The 23,450-nt window shown below is 48.8% G+C and overlaps 1 long non-coding RNA gene across 1 annotated transcript in view; it reads left to right on the plus strand.

The window, feature by feature from the left end:
- LOC120229535 overlaps positions 1 to 10,061 on the plus strand; it is a 28,003-nt gene extending 17,942 nt beyond the window's left edge. The window contains exon 3 of the long non-coding RNA XR_005527765.1: positions 8,225 to 10,061. This is a non-coding gene — a long non-coding RNA (uncharacterized LOC120229535). The remainder of the gene's footprint in view (positions 1 to 8,224) is intronic.
- Positions 10,062 to 23,450: the final 13,389 nt, after the last annotated feature.

Below are 23,450 nucleotides of genomic sequence, written 5' to 3' on the forward strand. Positions count from 1 at the left end.
CTTCCTAGGTTTTGACATTTCCACTGGAAAAAAAGAAGGAAGGAAGGAAGGAAGGAAGGAAGGAAGGGAGGGAGGGAGGGAGGGAGGGAGGGAAAGGAAGGGAGGAGAGACTTGCCTGGATGAGGTTTGGCTTCTAAAGTGAGGGGCTCAGAGAGTCCACAGGCCAGCGTACGCCAGACCAATCCAATCTCTCATCGGTTAGTTCAGTGTGAACAGGCCTGGGATGGAGAGAGAAACAAGACCACTTCCCTGATCTCCAGGACTTCAGTCTGGTTGATCCATCTGGTGGTCGAAACGGGCACGTAAAGCGAGTGCTGTTGCGTGACTGTGATAAACGTCTCAACAGACGGGAGAACACGGCACGGGGCAAGGTGGCAGATGGTGATCATCCCTGATGGCAAAAGCGATGACGGCTGGGAACTTTCTCATAAGAAGGATGTCTGAGCTGGGTGTTCAGAGATGAGGAAGCGCTTTCCAGGTGGGCCAGGCAACCTCGATTCTAATTAGTTTTTAGAGCCAGCCTAGCTCACTGGCTTGATGAAATCCATTAAAACAGCTCCCAGAAGGTAATATGCACCACACGGAAGTGTTAAAATGTCCGATTGTGATCTGGTGGCTCTGGGGTGGGGTCCAGGGGGCCCCGCCAGGCAGTCAGCCACCACTCCTGCGCAGAGAGGCTTTACTGGAACGGCCTCAGACAGTAACACCCGCACAGACCTGCAAAGTCCCAGGCACCCTCCTCCCCGGAAGTTCAGGGCACAGTGGTGAACAGGACCAAGACAGTCTCTGTCTTCAGGGACTTCAAGTCCGGTGACCACGAAGGAAAGAACAAAGCCCTGGGCCAACTCAGAATGATCTAGAACCTTCCTCTGAACAGCACTCATAAACTCTCTCCTTCAGTGCATTGTGTCCCGGCCCCGGGTAGCGCCTGCATCCTGGTCTCAGTGAGCCTTGGAAACTGACGTGGCTGGGATTAGCGTTTCCCTGTCTGTCCTGTAAAAATAGCTCCGTATGGTACAATTTTAATTTAGCGGCTGCTTGCAAGGTGCTCTGGGAAAAAGCGGGCGCTGTCAAAGCGCCATCTACTCCTGGGTCCTGCTGCCTGTTTACTGGGTCCTGCTGCCAATCAGACACCACGGTGGGGGGGGGGGGGACAGTGGATGACACCACGGTCTCCAGCCTGCGGTCACTGCCAGGAAAATCGGTAAAGAGAGCAAATGAAGGTAATGATGTCGAACAATGTCACCAAGTGTAGGAGGTGCTGTGTTCCATGGGGGCGTGTGGTCCACAGGCCTCAGGGGAAAGAAGGATTGTTTCTTGGAGCTTGAGGTGGCGGCTGAGGGCGGATGGATTATTCCAGAGAGTCTTGGCCCCGCCCAGCCAGACTGGGATTCCTTCTGCTCCTTGACCAGCCCCTCCTCCCTCCACTCGGGCAGCCCAACCGCTGGGCCCGTCTCCCCTCTTCCTGCCATCCGGTGGACCTAACACTTAGCCTCTGGGGCTGCCTTCTCGGAGTCCCTGCAAGGTTACAGGCGACCAGCCATTTCCTGAGACATGAGGTTTTTGCTGCTGAAGTGAGAACGGTCTGGGCCAACCGGGATGCTGAGGATTCTGGTTCCTCCGACGCTTCCTTTGGCAGAACTCAGTACATTGCAAGCCCCTTGTCTCTGTCCTCGAAACAAAGAAGTGGCTCCACAAGAGCAGCGCTGACACGGGCACCGGCAGCCTGCCGCTCGGCACGTGGCAGCCACGAACGAACACTGGCGAAAGCAGGTGAACACTGGTGAACACTTGCATGGAAACAGGTCCCTGTACCCTCCTAGAAAAAGAGTAAGTGTTTATCAAGCAGACAAGGCAGGGATCAAGCTCTGGATTTGGAGAGCAGGCCCTGTGCAAAGGCCCAGGGGCATCGAGCTTGATGAGTCTGAGGAAGGTAAGCTGTCCTCCACTGCTTCTAGGTCCTCCACTGTCCCTTCTAGAGGATGGGACAATATTCTGGAAATACTCAAGAGGCTAATGTGTGCTCATCACTTGGGTATGAGGGAGGAGGGCAAAGGAGGGCGGGGGACAAGGGTCGCATCCAGATTTCTCATCGTAAAGTTGAGAAAACAAGGTGAGGAGCAGGTTTGGGGAGGAGGGAAGGTGTGTGTGTGGTGTGGAGCACACAGGCCTCCAGGCGACCCGAGGGGGATCTGATTGTGAGCTGCCGGTACCTTCCTCAGCTCACTCTGCTATAGCCGCATACCCCAGGCCCAGAGGCCTAACCAACAGAAATGTCTGTCTCTCAGCTCTGGAGCCGTCCTTGGGTTCGAGCCCCGTGTCGGGCTCTGTGCTGACAGCCCGGAGCCCAGAGCCGGCTTCAGATTCTGTGTCTCCTTCTCTCTACCCCACCCTCACTTGTGTTCTCTCTCTCTCTCTCTTTCTCTCCCTCAAAAATAAATAAGCAAATTTAAAAAATAAAATAAAATAAGCATCAGCCAAAGTCACAACTGCCTTTAGTTGAACACTGTTGCATTTTTAAAAATTATCATTCTGGGGCGCCTGGGTGGCTTAGTCAGTTAAGCGTCTGACTTTCGCTTAGGTCATGATCTCGCGGTTCGTGGGTTCGAGCCCCGCGTCGGGCTCTGTGCTGACTGCTGGCTCAGAGCCTGGAGCCTGTTTCAGTCTGTGACTCCCTCTCTCTCTGACCCTCCCCTGCTCACGCTGTCTCTCTCTCTCTCTCAGAAATTAAAATAAAATAAAATAAAATAAAATAAAATAAAATAAAATAAAATAAAATAAAATAAAATAAAAAATTATCATTCCAAAAGTAAAAGCTACCAAACTCCCCAGTGGTGGTGAAAGGTAGTTTGGACAATAATCCTAAACCGGCTGAGAGCTTGAAGGGACCGGAGGGTCTCCAGCGTGCTTTAATGGTCATTTGCATTTTGACCTTTGAAGAACAGACCTCAGTAGACTGCACACCTAGCGAGGGAGTCAGTGCGTGAGAAGAAAGCAGCCTTGAGCCCCCTTCTCTGACCTTCCTGTGGGGCCACAGCCTGCGGGAACATCGGGGGCCAAATCTGAAATAAGGCAGTGGGGTCACCTTGCTGGGAAGGAGGAGGGCCTTGTAAAGAGGTGGCCGAGCTCCAAGAGGAACCCGGCTCCGCATGTTGGGTGTCCAAGAAACCTTGCACCCCAAACAGTGAGGAGGTGGCCAGGCCCGACCCTCACAGCTTAGGACGCCTGTTGGACACAAGGTCAAGTATGCAGAATTCGAGAGAGAGAAGGCGTCTAGTGCGCTCCAAGGCTCCAGACACATTTCACAAACAATTAACTACGGCAAATGTAAACACTGCAGGCTTGAAAACGAAGGCCGCGACTATAAAAATGCTCACGCGCTGAACTGAATCAATCAATATCAAGGCATCAAGTCAGTGAGGACAAAATTCAATCAGAGCTGCTCTGCGGTCCTCGCACAAAATGGCTTCGGTTGCAAATGCAGTTCGAGTGCGGAGGGGGAAGAAAGGGGGGGGGGCTTGATCTGGTCAGTGTGGTGGCCAAGTGCATGCCCTTCCTCCAGGATTCCCCCCGGAGCTGGGGCAGATGGGCGTCCCTAAGCTTTTCTGGTGGTGAGACCCTCCTGTTTCTATGCAAGGAGATCTCTGGTCTTGGCGCCGCGCTGGCGGTGCAAACGTGGCCCGGCCACATGGGTGGCAGCAAGCAGGGCTGGGCCATCAGCTGCCTCCCTCCTGATCCCAGCAGCTGGTAAGTCCCCAGGGCGCCCCGGATGAGCTGTGCGTCCCGGACTGGAGCCTGGCCGGGTCTAGTGAGCAGGATGCATCTATCCCTGATTGTGTAAACCGCTGGGATGTGAGAGGCAGAATCCACTCCTGCTGCGAGGGAAGGGCACGTGCCATGGTCCGCAGAGGACTTCCTGAGAACCGGATCGTCGGGGGTGGGATGTCACCAGCCACGGTGGCCTCCAGCGTGCCTGCCTGGCCGCCTTCAGCACCTGCCTTAGCAACGCAGAGCGCCGGCTCTGTACAGATCATTTGTCACTGGAGTGAGATTCATTTAACATAAAATTAAGCACTTTAAAGTGCCCCATTTAGCGGCGTTTGCTACATGCACGACGTGTGCAATGCCACTCCTTTCTAATTCCAAAACATTTTCATCACCTCAAAAGACAACCCCATGCCCACTGTTGTGAGCTAAATATTTGGTCCCGGGCTCCCCGTTGGTGTGGTGAAGCCTAAGACCCACTGGGAGGGTACCAAATGCTGGGGCTCCCAGGAGGGGATTAGGCTGTTGGGTGGAGCCCTCAAGAGTGGGGTCGGTGCCCTTGTAAAAGAGACCCGGAGAGACACGTGCCCCTTCTGCCATCAGAGGACACCACAAAACAATACAGCCTTCGGTGAGGAAAGTGAGGTGCTCACCAGGCGCTGAATCTGCCAGCGCCTTGATCTTGGACTTCCCAGCCTCCAGAACTGTGAGAAAGAGATTTCTGTTGTCTAGAAGCCCCCCGGGTCATGGTATTTTTGTTCCTGTAGCCCGAACAGACTGAGATACCCACAAAGCACTCTCCCTAGCCCCCAGCCCCAGCTCCTGGCGGTCACCGATCCGCTTTCTGCCTCTGGATTAACCCATCGTGGAAATTTCATACAAGTGGAATCATATACTATGTGGTCCTGGTGACTGGCCTCCTTTACTTCGCAGAGTGGTTTGAACTTCACCTATGTGAGCTTTGATGTTAGTATTTCACTCCTTTTTATGGCCGAATAACATTCCCTTGTGTGGCTATACCACATTCTGTTTATCCATTCATATTTTTAAAAAAATTTCATGTTTTATTTATTTTTGAGAGAGACAGTGTGAGTAGGGGAGGGGCAGAGAGAGGGACACACAGAATCCGAAGCAGGGTCCAGGCTCTGAGCTGTCAGCACAGAGCCCGACCCGGGGCTCAAACTTGTGAACCACGAGATCATGACTCAGCCTAAGTTGGAGGCTTAACTGGGCCACCCAGGTGCCCCAGGTCATTCACCTATTGATGAAAACCTGAGTGGTTTCCACTTTCTGGTTACCGTGAATAATGCTGCTAAGAGCGTACACATACTTGCTTGGGTTGGTGTTTCAGTTTTTGGGGGGCTTATATACCAAAGAGTAAAGTTGCTGGGCCATACAGCCACCCTCTGTGTGACCCATTCAGGATCCAAATGAATTTGCCTCCAATGTGCGTTGAGGGGTCTTGAGGCGTCTCCAGGCCTTGCCACTGTGTGTCAACCGGTTTCCAAGCCGCAGATTACAAATTCCTTGGACAGAGACTCAGTGGGCCCATTGGGGGTGGGCCCGGTCTAATCGGCATTATGGGGGGGGCTGGGGATGACAGAGGCGCAGGGCACCTCACGCCCCAGCAGCGTGACAGTCGACACATTCTGTAGGACGGGAAATAAAAAGCAGACGTTTTTATTCCTTCAAGGGACACCCAGGAGCTGCCTGTGGCCTCTAGAATTGTCGGTCTTCGGTTCTCAGGAGCCGGCAGTAATTCTTAAACAGCTGCTTTTATGATTCACAACGTCACCAAATTTTACATGATTGTTTCTAAAATACCACATAAAGTTGTAACATTACTATAATAATCCAGCAGAATGACCATTTTCCAGATCGTTCCAAATGAACAAAGCAAAACACCCAGCAATTTTATGGGAAATGGCTCTCTGCATTGTACATGCCCGTAAATAGGGAACATTAATAATACAACGCCGAGGCCCCACACGGAACACAGGATGAGAGCCGTATCTCATGGCAGCTGGGTGTGATGAATAATTAATTTCTTTGCTGATACCAAAAGGTATACTCTATTACTAAAATACACTGACATTTTCATTCACCACAGACACCCACTGTATGTTGGAATAATAAAGACCAAATTATATCAGAAAAAGCAGGGTTCTCACACATGTCGAAGTGAAAAAAAATACAAGCTGCTGCACACAGTGACTCAGTTGTAATTATTTTTAAACTGCTCTGAATATGTGGTTCTATCGGGAGGTACAATCTCGTTGTTTAAGATGGGAAGGCCTCAGTCATTTGCTTCAGATGCTGAAGGAGAAAAAATTTTAAAAACGTAGTGTTCCTGGACACCCAGCTGGCTCAGTCAGTTGAGCGTCCGACTTCGGTTCAGGTCATGATCTCACGGTTCGTGGGTTCGAGCCCTGCGTCAGGCTCTGTGCTGACAGCTAGCTCAGAGCCTGGAGCCTGCTTCAGATTCTGTATCTCCCTCTCTTTCTGACCCTCCCCTGCTCACGCTGTCTCCCTCTCTCAGAAATAAATTTTAAAAAAATTTAAAAAATTTTAAAAAATTAAAAAAAATAAGCAGTTTGTTTTCACCATAGTAGATAAAAAATTAAAATTGGCTCATAAAAAAATAACAACTATCTTCTGAAAACTCTTCATGTCTTAAAGGTCAACTACATGCATGCAAGGGTGTATCATTTTTTGCAAATAAATATTAAAGAGAAAGATTTCCCCTGGGTGTTATGAACTCTCTATAAAGTATGATTCACAGCATTATATTTATAGGAACCCATAACCTGTTCTGCCCTAACTCTTTGAGTTATTTCCAGTTTTTTCTTTCATTGTAAATATTACGGTCATGACTGTTTTGTGCAAAAATCTTTGAATTTTGAAATTTCTCAGGTTAGATCTCTAAACTCAAAAGGCACAGGCATGTCTCATGCCAAACTGGAGTCAAGGAATGTCAGAACTTTTTATGACCCGATTGACAGTATCAGACAATGTTCACTTCAACAAACTCTCATCATTGTTTGGAATTTTTAATTTAAGTTTTTATATCATGTTATTTAATTTGAGAGAGAGCAGAGGAGAGGGGCAGAGGGAGAGAGTCTTAAGCAGACTGAGCATGGAGCCCACAACTCAGGGCTCAATCCCACCACCCTGGGATCATGACTTGAGCTGAAATCAAGAGTCAGACGCTCAATTGACTTAGCCACCCAGGCGTCCTTGGAATTTTCGACTTCTAAAAACTGCTCGTGGGTGAGTACATAGGATTGTACTTTATTACCATTTATATGATTATTTATAATTGTACATTATTATTAAACCACTTTTCATGGTTATTAATAAAGCTAGGCATTTGTCCAAATATTTATTAGTCACTCATTTATCATAATTTGTGTACATCGTACCTTGCATTTGCTCATTCTATTAAAGTTTGAATGCCTTTTATTCATATGTATGAGAAATTGAAATATTAATGCTATTTCCATTTTTCATATTTATTTGAAATACTTTTTGAAATCAGATGCCTCTGAGTTCTACATATGGTTTGCTTTGACACATACTATTTAAATTTTGATGGATTCCACTATATTTATCACTGTCGTTGAAATAAATGCTAGTGTTCAAACTTGGAAAATCCTGTGAGAGTCACAGAGTTGAGAAATACATTTAACATGTATTTCTAAACTGTTCGCATGTAGACTTTTCAGCATAATATCTCTTTTAACTTGACTGGGATTTGTTTTTCAATGGGTCTGTACTTAACTTGTTCTTTTCACAAATTATTACTCACCATTCGATGAGTGAGAAGGATTCTACTTCTAACCTGATTCATAATTCCTTCTTCTTAAGAGATTACATTTTCTTTTTTTCTTTTTAAGGTTATTTACCTATTTTTGAGAGAGACAGAGAGTGTGAGCCGTGGAGGCGCAGAGAGAGAGAGATAAAGAGGGAGATTCCCAAGTAAGCTCCACACCGTCAGCACAGAGCCTGACGCGGGATTCAAACCCATAAGATGGTGAGATGGTGACCTGAGCCAAAACCAAGAGTCGGAAGCTTAACTGATTGAGCCATCCACATGCCCCTACATTTTCTTATTTTAGTTTTCTTTCTTTTAGTTTATGTCTTTTTTTAGTTTCTTTTTTGAGGGGGAGGGGATAGAGAGAGAGAGGGATAGAGAGAGCGAGCGAGAATCCCATACAAGCTCTACACTGTCCGTGCAAAGCCTGACTCGGGGCTCGAACTCACAATTCGTGAGATCATGACCTGAGTCAAAACCAAGAGTCAGACCCTTAACCTGACAGGACACCTCACGACTGAGCCACCCAGGCGCCACCCCCTGCATTTTCTGATATAGTCGATTTGACCGCGAGCTCTAATGCACTGTGTTGGTGGCTTGCTTGTCTATTATCGAGCTAAGTGTATTCCTGTGCCTTTCCCACAGGTCTGGAGTGGAAGGGGAAAGCAGCCCTTGACCTCGGGGTGCAGCCAGGCCCGCTGCGTTCTTGGGGTTCTTCACGGGAGCACACAGACGTCAGACAGGGCCGCCCTGTGACCCTGCTGAAGCAGGCCCAAGGCCGCTCCATCATCTTGTCTGAACCCAGACAAAAAGATTAGCGCTGTGCCAGTCGCCGAAGTGACAAACGCCCGCCACCCTGGCTAACGGGGGACCCCGGTCTCCCCCGCTCACTGCTCTGGCCTCGCCTGCGCCCGCCGTCCACACACACTTATTGCAACAACCAGTCACACAAACGTCCCCGCTTTCTGCGGACGCTCGGTTCCGAGCGTGCAGCTGGGAGCAGTTCGACGGAACCGAACCAGTAAATGTCGAATCCAGCTGTCAGCTTTGGGTGAATTCAGGCTCTCAAAGAATCCCTCCGGGAGGCGCCCGGTCTTGGGAGATAGATTCTCTGGTTTTTGGGTTTCTGGAGCCCGGCGCCTATTGGCTCCTGTCTGAGGTGTCAGCGCGCCCCCTGCTGGTGAGGAAAGGTTCTGGGCTGCAGCCCCAGGTGGATAGGTCTGGAATCCCCTGGTGGGGTGGGGTGGGGGTCTTTGCCCTCTGCCCTGGTGTTCTGTCGCCTTCTGGAGCTGATGCACTCATGCTGTTGGCTTGTCAGGACCCTGTTTTGTCCACGCCTCCCTCGGCTCTTGAAGAGCTATCGGCACCTCCAAGTCAGCTCTACCCCCTTCCACACGGATGCTGGTGGCATCTCGTTGAGGCCACCGAGGTGGGCCCTTCAGCAGACCTGCTGGCCTGGGCTCTGCGTCCCTAGTAACGGAGAGGCTCGAAGGTGCAGAGCTAGCGAGCTGTCTCCGTTAGGGCCCCTCAGCCTTCTGTGGTATGCTCAACAGCCCTTGTTGGCTCTGGACCCCCAGAGTCCCCCCAAAAGGATCAAAGCCGGGACCCTTCTGCCCTTGATGTCCCCCTTCCCTTATCTGGCACACATTCCCCACTCAGTCAAGTCCGGGAAACGAAGCAGAGCCGCCTCTAAACGTGAGCTGTTCCCACCTGTGGCCTCCCACATTCCCCAGCAGGAAATGGGGTGCTGTCCTTAACTGACCATCCGTGGCCTGACCCTGCCTGGCTGCGGAAAGGGGTGCTAATCCTTTGTCTCAATCAGAGACAAAGCCCATTTTGAAGTTCATGAGCTGAAATTACCTTCTTTTCTTTGGATTTCCTGTTTTCATGTTAATTCCGTCCCTCCTTGCCCGTCTCTCTGAAAGCCAGGCAGACGGGTGTCGCGCTCAGGGACATGGCGCGATGGTCAAGCCAATGTCCCCATAGTAGGGAGGCTCTGCTGCAGGGTCAGGGTGAAGGCCTTTCACCCCGAACATCTCCAAGTGGGAGCAAGTCATTAAATTAGTGGTAAAAGGAAGGGGAGCTGAAAATAGCTGTTTTTCTTCTTCTTCAATATGGAAAGTTGTGTCTTCCTGATCCACCCAAGAGACCTTCTCTCTAAGACTGTTAACCTATGAGCCCTGTAGAAACATGGTAGCCAAGGACCTGGGGGGACTCATGGCAATTAGCTGCCCTTGGCCTACCAGGCACCTCCCCTCCACACTCGTCAGATGTCTCTGAACTTCAGCAGACAGGACTTGCCTGTTGATGGCTTCCCGCCCGCATCCCTCTGCTTCTCAGCCTGCGAGCTTGCCTAGCACAGCGGGCCTTGCTGAGTCCAGGTTCAGAAAGCCCAGTAGCTTTGGGAGACCTAAACCTGCTAGCCTAGGGCCGCCTGGGTGGCTCAGTTAAGTGTCCAACTCTTGATTTCAGCTCAGGTCACGATCTCACGGTTCATGGGTTCAAGCCCTACATTGGGATCTGCACTGGCAGTGTAGAGCCTGCTTGGGATTCTCTTCTCCCTCTCTGTCTGCCCCTCCCCTGATCATGTGCTCTCTCTCTCTCTCTCTTTCAAAATAAATAAATAAACGCGAAAAATAATTTAAAGCCCCTACCATAAACCTTAGACAGCTGGGGATAAATATCCAACTTTCCTTTCCACGGGAGGAGCAGCCCTGAAGGACACTCTGCAGGATGACTCCGCAGGATGATGTAGGTTCCCCGGAGGGAACCCCTACATCAATGCACCCTTTATTGAGCTTCCTTTCTTCTCCGTCTCACCTTCCCCTCTCCCTCCCTCAGACTTCGCAACATGACCTCCTTACTCTTCTGGGTAACCTTTCTTTCTTTCTTTTTTTAAAAGTTATTTATTTATTTTTAAGTAATCTCTACACCCAACGTGGGGCTCGAACTCACAACCCCAAGATCAAGAGTCACATGCTCTTCCGACTGAGCCAGCCAGGTGCTCCCCTGAGGAACCTGAACTCAAGTCTGGGTGACCTGGTCAGTCCTCGGGGAGGATCCCAAACGAAGACGCTAGCTGACAACCTGTAGCTGTCCACATGGGATGAGACACTTGCCTGCAGACCCGAGGGGACACAGGGCAGTGGTTTCTTTTCTTGGGGTAGGGGCCAGGGAGGCTGACTTGGAACCGTGTCTTCCTGAAAAGTCTATGCAGAAGCCAAACACATAAATTAGAAAGTATAGGAGCTCAGTGCAGGAGACCTGGGAGGGGGCACGCTCTCTGCTGCGTCCGCTCCAGTGTCGACCCACCATTTCTAGAGACTCACGCGGACCCACCACTCTGCCTTCTGTGTGTGACCCAGGGGATTGTGTGAGCCTGGCTCGATGTGCTAAGTGCACACTCAGCCGCCTGTCATTCAGGTTGTGATTCTCACTCAGGGCACAAGTGAGACTTTAGGTGGTGAATGGGGTGTGGAAAATCCCCAAAACTGTGTCTTGTGTGTAAGGACATTATAACACAAGGCATTTTTGGGGCGCCTGGGTGGCTCAGTCGGTTAAGCGTCCGACTTTGGCTCAGGTCATGATCTCATGGTTCATGGGCTTGAGCCCCACGTCGGGCTCTGTGCTGACAGCTAGCTCAGAGCCTGGAATCTGTCTTCAGATTCTGTGTCTCCCTCTCTCTCTGACCCTCCCCTCCTCACACTGTCTCTCTCTCTCTTTCTCAGAAATAAATAAAACATTAAAAAATTAAAAAAAAAACACACAAGACATTTTTAAGAACACAGAAAGGTTTAAACCTGCATAAAATATTTTTCTTCTAAATCCTTGGCCTTCACCTCTTTGGAAATAGTCATTTCTCCTTTACTTTATCATTAAATGAAAGGTCTCACTGGGAGATATTCTTGGAATGAAGTCCACCAATCTAGCAGCTTTCACTTATTCCTTTTCTGCTCTTTCGTCTAATTCTGAACTGGGTCCACTCTGACCTTCAGAACCTCCTCTACTTATGTCTCCTTGGCAGGTGAATCTGGTATCTCTGACAGACCAGGGCTGCAAGGTGGCATGAACTCTGCTGTTGGGATGGCTCCTGAGGGAAAGACTTTGGGAAGCTTTATTATCTCTACCTCTACAATCTTGTTTAAACCACTGGCCTTTGTCCCAAAGGAACAATCTGTAAAGAGTTTGAGAATCACGAACTCTTGGAGACCCAGGAGAGGCTTCAGAGGAGTGTCCTAACACCTAACCAAGTGAGGAGGCACACGGGCCCTCAGGACCCATCAGGGAGAACAGTCACGATGCACATTCACAAGCTACTCCCTTTTATTTATTATTATTTTGTTGTTAGCTTTCTTAGAGGAAGGAGCTGTTGTGTGTGGGCAGTGGACAATGGCCACTATTTCCAGCGTGGGGTGGGGGGAATGAGAGACGGTCGTTGGCCGGCAGGGAAGGTATCAAGTCGGTGAGCACAGCACCAGGTCCGGCCACGCCTCACAGTGCGCAGGTCAAGAAGGCATCAAAATGTCCTCTGCAGTTGTCGTGAGGGACAGGGCTTGACCTGTGTCAGAAGGACCCCAGCTCTTGAGCCTCTGACGACAGGCACACGGCCTTGGAAATGGGGTGGCCACGTAAGTGCTTCAGAAGTAGGACATGCTGGGGGCCCCTGGGTGACTCGGTTGGTTGAGGGTCTAACTCTTGATTTTGGCTCAAGTCACGGCTCAGTCTCATGGTTCATGAGATCGAGCCCCACGTTGCTGACAGCACAGAATCTGCTTGGGGATTCTCTCTCCCTTCCTCCCTGCCTGTCCTCTGTTGCGTCTCTCTCTCTCTCTCTCTCTCTCTCAAAATAAATAAATAAACTTACAAACAAGAAGAAGTGGGACACGTGGGTTGGCTGGTCTCGAGAGGAAAACACGAGCTCGCTCCTCTCTCAGTCACCAGCTCTTCCCCAAAGGCAAACAAGCAACATTCCTCTTTGCTCCGAGGCCAGGCGCCAATTGTTTCTTTTCACGGGAGCTGTTCCGGGAGCTCTTAACAATGAGAGACAAATGAAGTGCGGAAGGCAAACCAGGCCCGAACGCAGCAGGCTCCCCTGCTTCCGGGCACTGGTCCTGAGACACGGGGGATGGGTGTGAAGAGAAAATACAGAGGCCCACCAGCACTTGAGGAGCAAATGTGTGTGCTGCACATGTGGGTTGTGTGTGTGGTGTGTATGTTCAGTGAGTGTGTATGCCGTGTGTGTGGTGTGGTCTGTCTGTAGGTTTTGCCTGTGGGGATGTGTGTGCTGTGTGCGGGGGGGTGCTGTGTGTGATGAGGATGTGTGTTAGGTTTTTGTGGTGCAATTTGTCTGTATGTTTTGTGTAGTGTGTGTGTTGGGTGTATATATTATGGTGTGTCTGTAGCCGTGTGTGTGTGTTCAGGGTGGTGTGTATGTGCTGTGATGTGGCTGTAGGGTGTGTGTGTGTGTGTGTGTGTATGTGTGATGTGTGTCTGTGTGATATAGGAGTGTGAAGTGTGTGTATGTGTGATGTGTGTATGCATGTGTCTGTGTGCATGTGTGTGTCTGTATGATGTCCGTGTGTGAGACATGTGTCTGTGTGATGTATGTGTATATGTGTATGTCTGTGTGATGTGTGTGCATGTGTGTGTCTGCGTGTGAGACATGTGTCTGTGTGATGTATGTGTGTATGTGTATGTCTGTGTGATGTGTGTGTCTGTATGATGTGTGAGTCTGTATGATGTGTGTGTCTCTGCAATGTGTGTGTTTGTATGTTTGTGTCTGTGTGATGTCTGTGTGTATGTGTGTCTGTGTGATGTATGTGTGTGAGGTGTGTGTCTGTGTGATGTGTGTGTTTGTATGTTTGTGGCTGTGTGATGTGTGTGTCTGTGTGTGTAACAAGCTTCCGCGATCCCAGAAACTTGGGGGTTCGGGTCTGTTCTCGACAAGATCCCGCTTACAGGGAGGGGACCTGAACACACTGGAGACCAGGGACAGGTGGGACCGACCCGGGGCCCCCGTCGGACAAGAGCCAGACCCCGCTCTGGCTCACCCCCCAGTCCTGAGTCCTGGTTCGAGCCTGACCCCTAGGGAGCAGCCCCGTCTGTGTGCGAGTCCGCGTCCCTGGGACCCTCCCCGTGTCCAGAGTGTGGCATCCCGGACCCCCGACCTCAGCCTCCTCTCAAGCACGCAGGCCTCCTGAACTGCGCCGGGGCGGCCATGCTCCGTCCCGCTCTCATGGGCACAAACTCACCGGCAAAGTCAGGCTCCCCAGCCGCACAGGCCTGAGCGTGGGTCTTGGTCCCACATGGTCCCCCGGGACGGCTCCGCTCCTGGGAAGTGGCGTGTGCCGCGTGGGGTCCTGCCCTCAGCTCTCCGGGGTCGGGTAGGTCACCTGGATCCCGCCGGTCTCGGGGAAGCCTCAGCTCCCAGCCTGGAAGGAGTTGGTGCCACATCCATTTCTGAGAGAACCGTCCTTCCTTCCAGCATGAGGCACAAACTTCCCCCGACCCAGGCGCGCCCTGAGCCTCACCTTCAAGCAAGTTCCCGGAAAGCAGCTGACTTTAGTGTCCGGCCGCAGCCACGGGCTGGTGTCTTGCCTGGCGTCCAGCAAGCTCCTTTCTCCCCCTCCTCATTGGGGGGGTCTCCAAACCTTGACTTGCCGGTGGTGACTATGGTCCAGGGTAAATGTCTTCTCTAGAACCCCAGATGGCCGGAGCCCTCGAGGCGGCCATATCACCACTGCCGGCTCTCTTAACGGGGACAGTTTGCAGGAAACGGTCAGTCCAACCACAAGCCAAGGAAACGGGGAAAGTTTCACCCGGCTGAACGCACAGCGGCTGCCTGGGCAAGGTCTCTGCTCAGGAGATCTTCCTTCATTTGCTCTTCCCTCAAGGCCACCACGCCACTCATCCTGAGCCGGTGATTTTATGGACGCTTCAAAGGAACTATCAGTCTGATGGGGTATGTGGGTGCCCTTTTCCTGATACCTAAAGCTGGTGTCATTGGAATTACCTGTCCCTCTCTGAGAACAAGTTCCCTGCTTTATTTTTTAAGATTTTCCAACTTTGTTTTAAGGGTCTTACTGAGAACTCTCTCTGCCCCGAACCCCTTCTAGAAGTTTTCCTGGAAATTAAACAATTAAAATCAATAGGAAATGCTTTGAAAAATCTCCATTGGCCCTTTCTTCTTTTCTTCGGCCAACCATGCCTGGTATGTCTGGAGAAAGTGGGATATTCTATAGGAATCATTGAAACCAAATTCCATCTCCCCCCACTGGCATTTCGGAAATGAGCAAGGACCTTGCAAGGTCCAGAGCCATTGCTTCAGAATGGCATGGTTTGCCATGGTTTGCTAACCATCCCAAGTATGGACATGCAATGCCTGACCGTTTGCAGTCTCTGGCCCCACCTCGGGTGTGCAGGAAATATGGTTTACTTGATTCTCTAGCTTCATAGTAATTTTTTTTTCATTTGTTTATTTTGAGAAAAGGAGAGAGAGCAAGCAGAGGAGGGGCAGAGAGAGAGGAAGGGAGAGAATCCTAAGCAGGCTCTGTGCCATCAGTGCAGACCCCAGTGTGGGGCTTGATCTCACAAACCACAAGATCATGACCTGAGTTGAAACCAAGTTTCAGACACTTAACTGACTGAGCCACCCAAGGGCCCTCATTGTAATTTCTGCTTTGACCCTCGATTCCACTGGAGTGAAGAAAACAATGTCTACTTAGACATCCCTCTTCCCCACACCCCCTCCTGCCATAGAAGGCACGTCTTCGGGGGCGCCTGGTGCTGACTGCCAGCTCAGAGCCTGGAGCCTGTTTCTGTCTGTGACTCCCTCTCTCTCTGACCCTCCCCTGCTCACGCTGTCTCTCTCTCTCTCCTTGAAGTAAATAAATAAATAAATAAAAGAAGGCACGTCTTCGGGGAACTGCGTGTTACTACATGCTCTGGTGGGGATGGAGGACAGGGCTGTCTAGATTCTGGCCGGCAGCCCCTGCAGGTGTACCCTTGGGCACTGAAATGCACACAGCTGAGAATGGGTGGTGCTAGGAGCTGGCCCGATGTTCACAGCTGTGCCCGAGTGTTCTGTTGAATATGATTTCACTGGGCACCAACATGATACAGGAGCCCCTCTGTGATCAGCAGACAAGCCCACTCCATAATCATGTCTGAACATGGGCAAAACACGGCCATTGTCTAAACCACACAAACGGCCACACATCCCCGTAATGGCTGATATGCCTGACCACTGCCTCTTTGCCAGCTTGAGCCTGGGCTTCGTTCCCTCTTCCTTCGGCATAGACACATCCGCTTATGGAATTGTGCTAGTTTCTGGGAGCCTCCCATCTGGATCAAAGTCCCACTTCCTTGAGCCCGAAAGCCAGATTCTAAAATCAGTCCTTTCTAACACCTCTTCCTGAGGCTCCCCACGGTTCCCTTTATGGCAAAGTGGGTCAATAAACCCAACTGTGATCCAATACAGGTGTGCCACTGGTGGTTTGGCTGGAGGGTGTTGACACTGTGGCCAAGATCCACCTGTTCATCTACCTGGCTCATTCAAGTGCACTCAGCATCACTGTAGGGAGGTGAAATGTGCTGTGTTTCAGTGCCACTCTGGGACACAGATACCACGAAGGCTGCCTAAAGCCCTCTCTGCCCTGATCCCCTACCCCCTGGCAACACTCAGTAACACCGTGCCCTCAAAGTCCATCCATGTTATTGCAAATGGCGGGATTTCCTTTTGTCTCTTGGTCAAACAATGTTCCAGTGTGTGCGTGTGTGTGTGCGTCCACATGTACCACAACCTCTTTATTTATTCATCCATTGACAGACACTTAGGTTATTCCCATGTCTTGGCTATTGTGAATAACACACAATGAACGTGTGGGTGCACACATCCCTTTGAAGTCCCATGGGAAAGCCTGACTTTCTCAAGAGATACCAATGTCTCTAAGCTGATTACAATGATATCCAACAATCACAGTTCATTAGGGGCACACATATCCTGGCCACAGCTTCTGAAATAGGAGGAAAGAAATTTTTTACAAAAACTTTAAAAATGTCTTTAAAAAGACAGTAGTAGGACAGAAGATGCAATTAGAAGAAGCTGGCTCTGGGCATGTAAATATTTGTAACTTGAAGTATAATGAGTCAGATTGCTGGCATCGCACGCTAGGAAAAGATCGAGAGATCACAAGCCAGGAAATTCTGTTATGTGGCCAAACAAAAGGACGCTCTGCTTGAGTTCTGTGGGTTCTAAATGATGTGCCGGGAGCATTTACCAACATCCTAGATTTTCAGCAAAAAGAGCGTCCTGTGATTTTGTGCAGCTACACAGAGCTCAAAGCGGACAGGGATGGGAGTGTGGTTGTGTGGTTATGGGTAAATGGCATAGATGTTGGCTGGAAGAGGTTTTAAATAGTCAGCTTTGAGAAAGGAGAGTAGAGTGTTTATTTGTATAATGTTTTTAGATCAGCTGTGAAAGAGATTAATGATTGTTCAAATTCTTCTCCCTTCACATCCACCATTGGCTAAGGATCTCATTAGGAAAGGCCCAGATATTTGGAATTGGGGCTTCTAAAGTCCCTCCTTTCATTGGTTCCTCTGAATATCTCTGCACTCAAAGGCAACAAAGTGAGTGAAAGTGCGTCTCTCCCCCACAACTCAATCTCGGTGCCTCACCGAAGCCCATGCTAGACTCTAGAAAAGTGTTCATTTTTCTCTGTTTGCCTGAAGCACACAGCATTTATTCTTGCTGTCCTACTGAGAATTCTCAGTGTTTAACAAAGACTCAGTGAACATTTATCACAGTTTTTAAAAACCCAACTACGTTTTGCAAAATATTTTTAGATAAGTCATAATTCACTTGGTAGCTTTGTAATTGACCCCTGGCCATGGGATCAACGTCTCCAGCTAGAAAAATAAACATTTCAGCTGCCCTCAGCATGGGGCAGGAAGCCATTAGCCTGTCACAGTGTCATAGTTCATTGGCATCAGCTTGAAATTAATGGTGAATTACAACGAAATACCAACAGAACTACTTATGTCACATTCAATAGCTCCTCGGCCACCGGGAAGCCTATACAGCTGCAGCTGGGGACCTGACGTTGAATTCCACAGTCTGGCGGATGCATTCCTAAAGGCAAGTCTCAGCTCCCCCAGTGAACAGCATCAGAGAAGAGCCGAAGGGACCACGCCCACAACATCTTGAACACTTGACAGGAAAGAGTCCCTGAGGCCCATCCCCTCTGTGGTCTTCTACACCATCCGTGTCTGGTCTGGTGATTTGAAAGTATACTGGGGCTCTCAGCTGGCCTCAAAGCCCACCTGTGTACTTGGCCCTGCAGGGCATTCACCTCCGCCTGCCGCATAAAGACGCTTAGAAACCCCGAGTCCCTGAGCACCTGCTGTCACGGACATGAAGACAATACCAAACGGCACAGCACCACTTGCACGCGTTCTGACGTTCAAATAGCTTCTTTCTAGACTTGCTGACTCCTGGGTAAGTTCTTCAAGCTGGAATTTTCTTTTGGTCCTGCTGCCACAGGTCTCGCGGCGACCGAAGGCAGAGGCGATCTGCGGGAGGGTAATCCAAATCTGGCAGGAGACAAAGACTTTTGTTTTTCAATTTTTATTTTAATTTGTTTTCAGTTTGTTTTTAATTCTCTAAAATGTACTGTCAAGTTAGCTGACATACAGTGTATGCAGTTTTTAAGCTTTGACAAAGCGGGAAAGAGTATCCCGTGGAAAAGAGACAGTCTCTTTAGCAAATGGTGCCGGGAGAAGTGGACAGCGACGTGCAGAGGAATGAAACTGGGCCACTTTCTGTCACCATAGATAAGGCCTTTTTAAAATAGTTCCTCAAACAGGGCCATGCGGCTGGCTTCTAAGCTAGGTTTTCATCTTGCAGGGAATATATAATCGGCCCTCTTCTTTTTTAAGTATTTATTATTTTTCCCAATGTGAATGTCATGGGCAGTCAATATAGAAAACGTATATATGTATAAAAATACTAGCCCCTCACAGTCCTACCGAGCGGAGGCAGTCAGTCATGGTTAATAGTTTGGTAAGTTTTGTATAATACTTAGTCAGAGCTGGTTTGAGGTATCTTTGTTTTGCCACATTCTAGATAGAGGATGGCATGGTGTTCACGGGTCTGCCGCCAGTATCACACAACCTGGGGACGTGCCCCAGCTACTCCCTGGGTGGTGTCCCCTTCACGGTGGCTCTTAATTCACCAACGTTTCGTTCTTCATCGGTAGAATGGAGATAAAGAGATGGAAACTCAAAAGATCATTATAAGGATTAAATATATATTATATAATAATACATTATATATGATAATATGTAGTATATATAATTATGTATATATTGCACTTGGCACAGAACATACTTGATCAACATGAGCTCCGTCGTGCTACTGACTACAAGAATTCTCCCACGCTTTCTCCTTACCATTCTTCATAAGCATTTTTTCTAGTATATGACACACTTAAATATTATTTTAACAGTTACAAGATGTTCTATATGTATTTCATTCTTATTCATTTAATAAACATTTATTGAATTGTAGCCATACCCTGAGCTGGTAGCGAGGATGAAAGATAATTAAGAAGCATCCCTGTGGTGAAGAAGTCGCACACTCAGGGACACAGGAAGTCACAGTGAGCTGTGAACAGTAGAGACTTGGGAGGCAGGACTACAGCAAGCTTTCTGCAGGAAATAAACGTGTGCCTAGCCATTGCTCTAGTGTTGGATATTGAGATTCTTTCCACTTCTCCATTATTAAAAAGACTATTAAACCTTATTAAAATTAACATTTAGGGCATAAATACTTTCCGGAATGTCGATTTTTCTTCTTGATGATAGTTTCCCCAAAGTGGAAGTGATTGCTAGTCATTTGCAGAGGCCGTGTGTAAGGCGTGCTTTACATGGCGTCAGACAACAAAAAAGAACTCTGAAAACGATCTCCATGTTGTTTAATTTTGCATCTCTTTGACTATCAAGCACGTTGTGACTTTCTTTCCATATTTGCTTATCATCTCTATTTCTTTTTTTTTAAGTTTTCTACTAATATCATTAGCATGCTTACCTCAGGGGTTTCTGTTGTCCTTCTTACTGACATTTATGAATGCAGAGTGTATTAAAATATTAGCTCTTTGTTTCTAGTTACTGCATATATTGTTTCCTAACTTGTTGTCTGCTTTTTATTTTTAATAACTCATGCTCTTCTGGAATGTGTCAGCTTGAGATGACAATAGGATTATAAAAACAGCAATAAAAGTACATTGGGTGTTGGGGCGCCTGGGTGGCTCAATCTATTTAAGGGTCCAACTTTGGCTCAGGTCATGATCTTGCAGTTTCCGAGTTGGAGTTCGAGCCCCACGGTGGGCTCTGTGCTGACAGCTCGGAGCCTGGAGCCTACTTCAGATTCTTTGTCTCCCTCTCTCTCTGCCCCTCCCCCACTCATACTCTGTCTCTCCCTCTCTCAAAAATAAATAAACATTAAAAAAAATTTTTTTTAAACTGTATTGGGTGCAGACTTCTGTTCAGGCTGCTGTATGGATTCTGGGCTCTTGGGTCCTATGAGTGGAGAAAATAATCCATCCTCCCTGTGGGCACTATGTATTGTATTTCATAGTCTATTTAGTCTGAAAATGGGACCAGACATTTTCATTTTGAGAATGCTCTGCAGATGATTCTGACACCCGTTCTTTTTTTTTTTTTTAATGTTTTTTTTATTTATTTCTAGGGGAGAGAGAGAGAGAGAGAGACAGTGTGAGCAGGGGAGGGTCAGAGAGAGAGGGAGTCACAGACTGAAACAGGCTCCAGGCTCTGAGCTGGCAGTCAGCACAGAGCCCGACGCGGGGCTCGAACCCACGAACCGCGAGATCATGACCTAAGCGAAAGTCGGACGCTTAACCGACTAAGCCACCCAGGCGCCCCTCTGACACCCATTCTTAATCAAAAACTACTAGGCTAGTGCCTGCAGTCGAACAGAATACGACATTATCAACACGGATAATGTCAGATCCTGCATCGAACAAGAGATCCAACAGTATGCAAAGGCATGGCATCCATGACTTAGCTACTGCTGCGTGTAAACACCTATGGTGTTTTTGTTAAGAGGAAGCTCAGGAGGACTCCACTGAGAGATGTGGCTGTCAGCACTGCCGATGTGATGTCAGGCTAAGTGGAGAGAAGGGCAGTGTTAGAATGCAGTGCCAGTGACTCTACATAGTGGACTTTACTAAACACTTAATTTAAGCAATGGATAGAAGCCTCCAGGTACTCACTTTTGGCTTAATAGGAGGGAAAAAAGCATTTCCTTGCAATCCAAGCAGCTAAAAGATGGAATGACCTATGGCATGAGGTAATGAGTTCCCATCATTGAAGGAGCTCCATTGAAGGTTGCCAGACACTTAGAATGATGACATCATGGACGCACCAGGATGACTGTAGGGTCCCTTCATCTACATCTTAAAACCTTACTGACTCCACCCCTTGTTTTCTTATTTGGGATTCATTAACTAATCCTTCCATAATACGTTCTATGTAGTATAAGGGATCCGTGTCAAGTTTATTGACCATGGTTTGCAAATACTTGTCTTATTCATCTTTCAGGAGAAACAGAAAGACAGTTACTCATTCGCAGTTCCCTTTATCCCTGGTCTCTGCACTGCCTCCCACTCCAAGATCCTTCCGAAACTCTCCATCAAGCACCCTTGCGAACCTAGTCCTTCCCTTCCTCATGGGGCCCTGACAAGGCCTTTAGAATCCAAAGGAAGCCTCTTGACAGTTTTATACACATTGCCATTAACTGAGGCTAAATGCTTGGGAAATGTGGGCTAGATCAGTCAGAAGCGTGGAAGACTCAACACACTGCAGTGGTGTGATGGCGAACGGTCCCCGGAGAAGTGGTCAAAGAACCCACCGTGCCAATGGCAACTCTGAAAATTCATTGAAAGTAATGAGACAGAGAAACTGAAGGACTCCACAAAAATCATTTTGCTTCTTTTCCTGTTTCTACTCTTGCCAGACCTGCACCCCTACTTTACACAGGCCTCACAATGCAAGTAGTATATGTCCTCCTTGTAAAGGAGTTAATGGTTTCTCTAGAATAGGTAACCTCTAAGGAGGGACCAGGTGAGAAGGACCAGAGGAGGCCCCCAGATATGTCAAGACCACCAGTGAGACAGCTCAATGCCTAGACCATCTGGCTCCAAGGAATAACACATGGGCCCTCGTCTTTGTTCTAACCAGTTCCTAGATGCCTCAGGGGACATACACATTGGACCACAATCCTCACTAAAACCCCCCAGATTCTGAGAAGAAACGAGACTCCTTCCTTTCTTTTCTGAGTCTCCCTGACCCACTGTCTATATCCACGCATGCACTCTCTCTCCCTCCCTTCAGTAAACTCTGCTTCCACTTCCTGCTGGCTCACATTTATTTCTATCCTGCGTGCAGCCAGGGACCCTCTTGGCTGGTCTTGCAGGACCCTCTCTGGGTGCTTGGACTCAGCCTGCTGACCTGTAGTGCTTCTCCAAGATGGAGTGGTTCTTCTAGCACATTCACCAGGTGCTGGGAATATGACCTTGGACCTCCACAGCAATTTATCTGTAGGTACAAAATGGGCAAGAGGTGCCGAGAACTCTGAATGCCTGGGGAAAGCCAGCAAAGGTGATCTCCTTGTGGGGCTTGGAGTCTGGTTTACGAAAGACCTGCCCTTAACTGGGTACCTTGGGTGGATTTTTAATCAAGAGGATGTCAGGTCAGATTTTACTAGAGTCAGGGAACTAGGGATAAAGGAGAGACAGAGATGGGCAACTGGCCCTCGAGACATAAAGGGGCCCCTGTGAGACAGGAGCGGAGGGACCAGTAATGTGGATGAGGAGGGGGAAGCTGAGAATTTGTACTTAATGATCTTTCCTGTAGGGAAGGGAATGCAAATAATCTGTGGAAGTATAGAGGTTAGATAATGATTTCTTTAAAAGAAAGCTAAAATTTATTAAGTGCTTTAAATACTGGACATCTATTGTAATGAATAGAATTGTACCCCTCCTTCCCCCTGACCAGAATATGTTTAAGCCCTAAATCTTATGAATGTCACCTTATTTGGAAACAGGGTCTTTGCAGATGTGATCAAGTTAAGATAAGTGAATTCACACTGAATCAGTGTGATTCAGCCCTAACCCAATGAGTGTGTACTTGTAAGAAGAGAGACATTTGAGTTCATGCCTGGAGAAGAAAACGGAAGGAAGTCCGTGTGAACATGGGGTCTGAGATTGGAGTGATGCATCCACCAGCCAGGAACACGCACGATCGCTGGAACCCCCCGAAGCTAGGAGAGAGGCATGGGAAGGTTCTCCCTCAGAGCATCCAGAAGGAACCCTACTTTTGGACTTCTGGCCTCCAGTGCTGGGAGAGAATGAATTTCCATTGTTTTAAGGCACCTGGTGTGCTGTCATTTGTCTGACGTCTGTGTGGACGTCACATGGTGACTACTTGGAATATCTGGGGTGGAAAACGAACAGAGACCGAGGGAGAGAAGGAAAAAGTCTGCCAAGCAGCACTAAGGACTCGGCTGAGACAGGAGAGTAGATATGGGTGTTGGCATGTGTGGCCTTGGTGAGGGGTTGTTCATCTCAGACTGGGAAGCCAAATGTGTGGAATATTCCAGAGCTAAAGACAGCTGAGATGGATCTGAGAGAGGGAAAGGGGAAATGGGGGTGGCTGTGTAGACGTGAGGCTGTGGGGCCCAGGCTGCGGAAGGGGAGGTGTGGGCCGGGGGCTTTCCTTGGGAGCGAGGTGGTGGCCGACAGAGAGCCCTTCACGAGTTCCACTTGGCGCGTCCAGTGGGTGGGGACACAGC

This window comes from Hyaena hyaena, unplaced genomic scaffold (genome assembly GCF_003009895.1).
Source record: "Hyaena hyaena isolate Hyena2069 unplaced genomic scaffold, ASM300989v1 scaffold_31, whole genome shotgun sequence".
Lineage (NCBI taxonomy): Eukaryota > Metazoa > Chordata > Mammalia > Carnivora > Hyaenidae > Hyaena > Hyaena hyaena.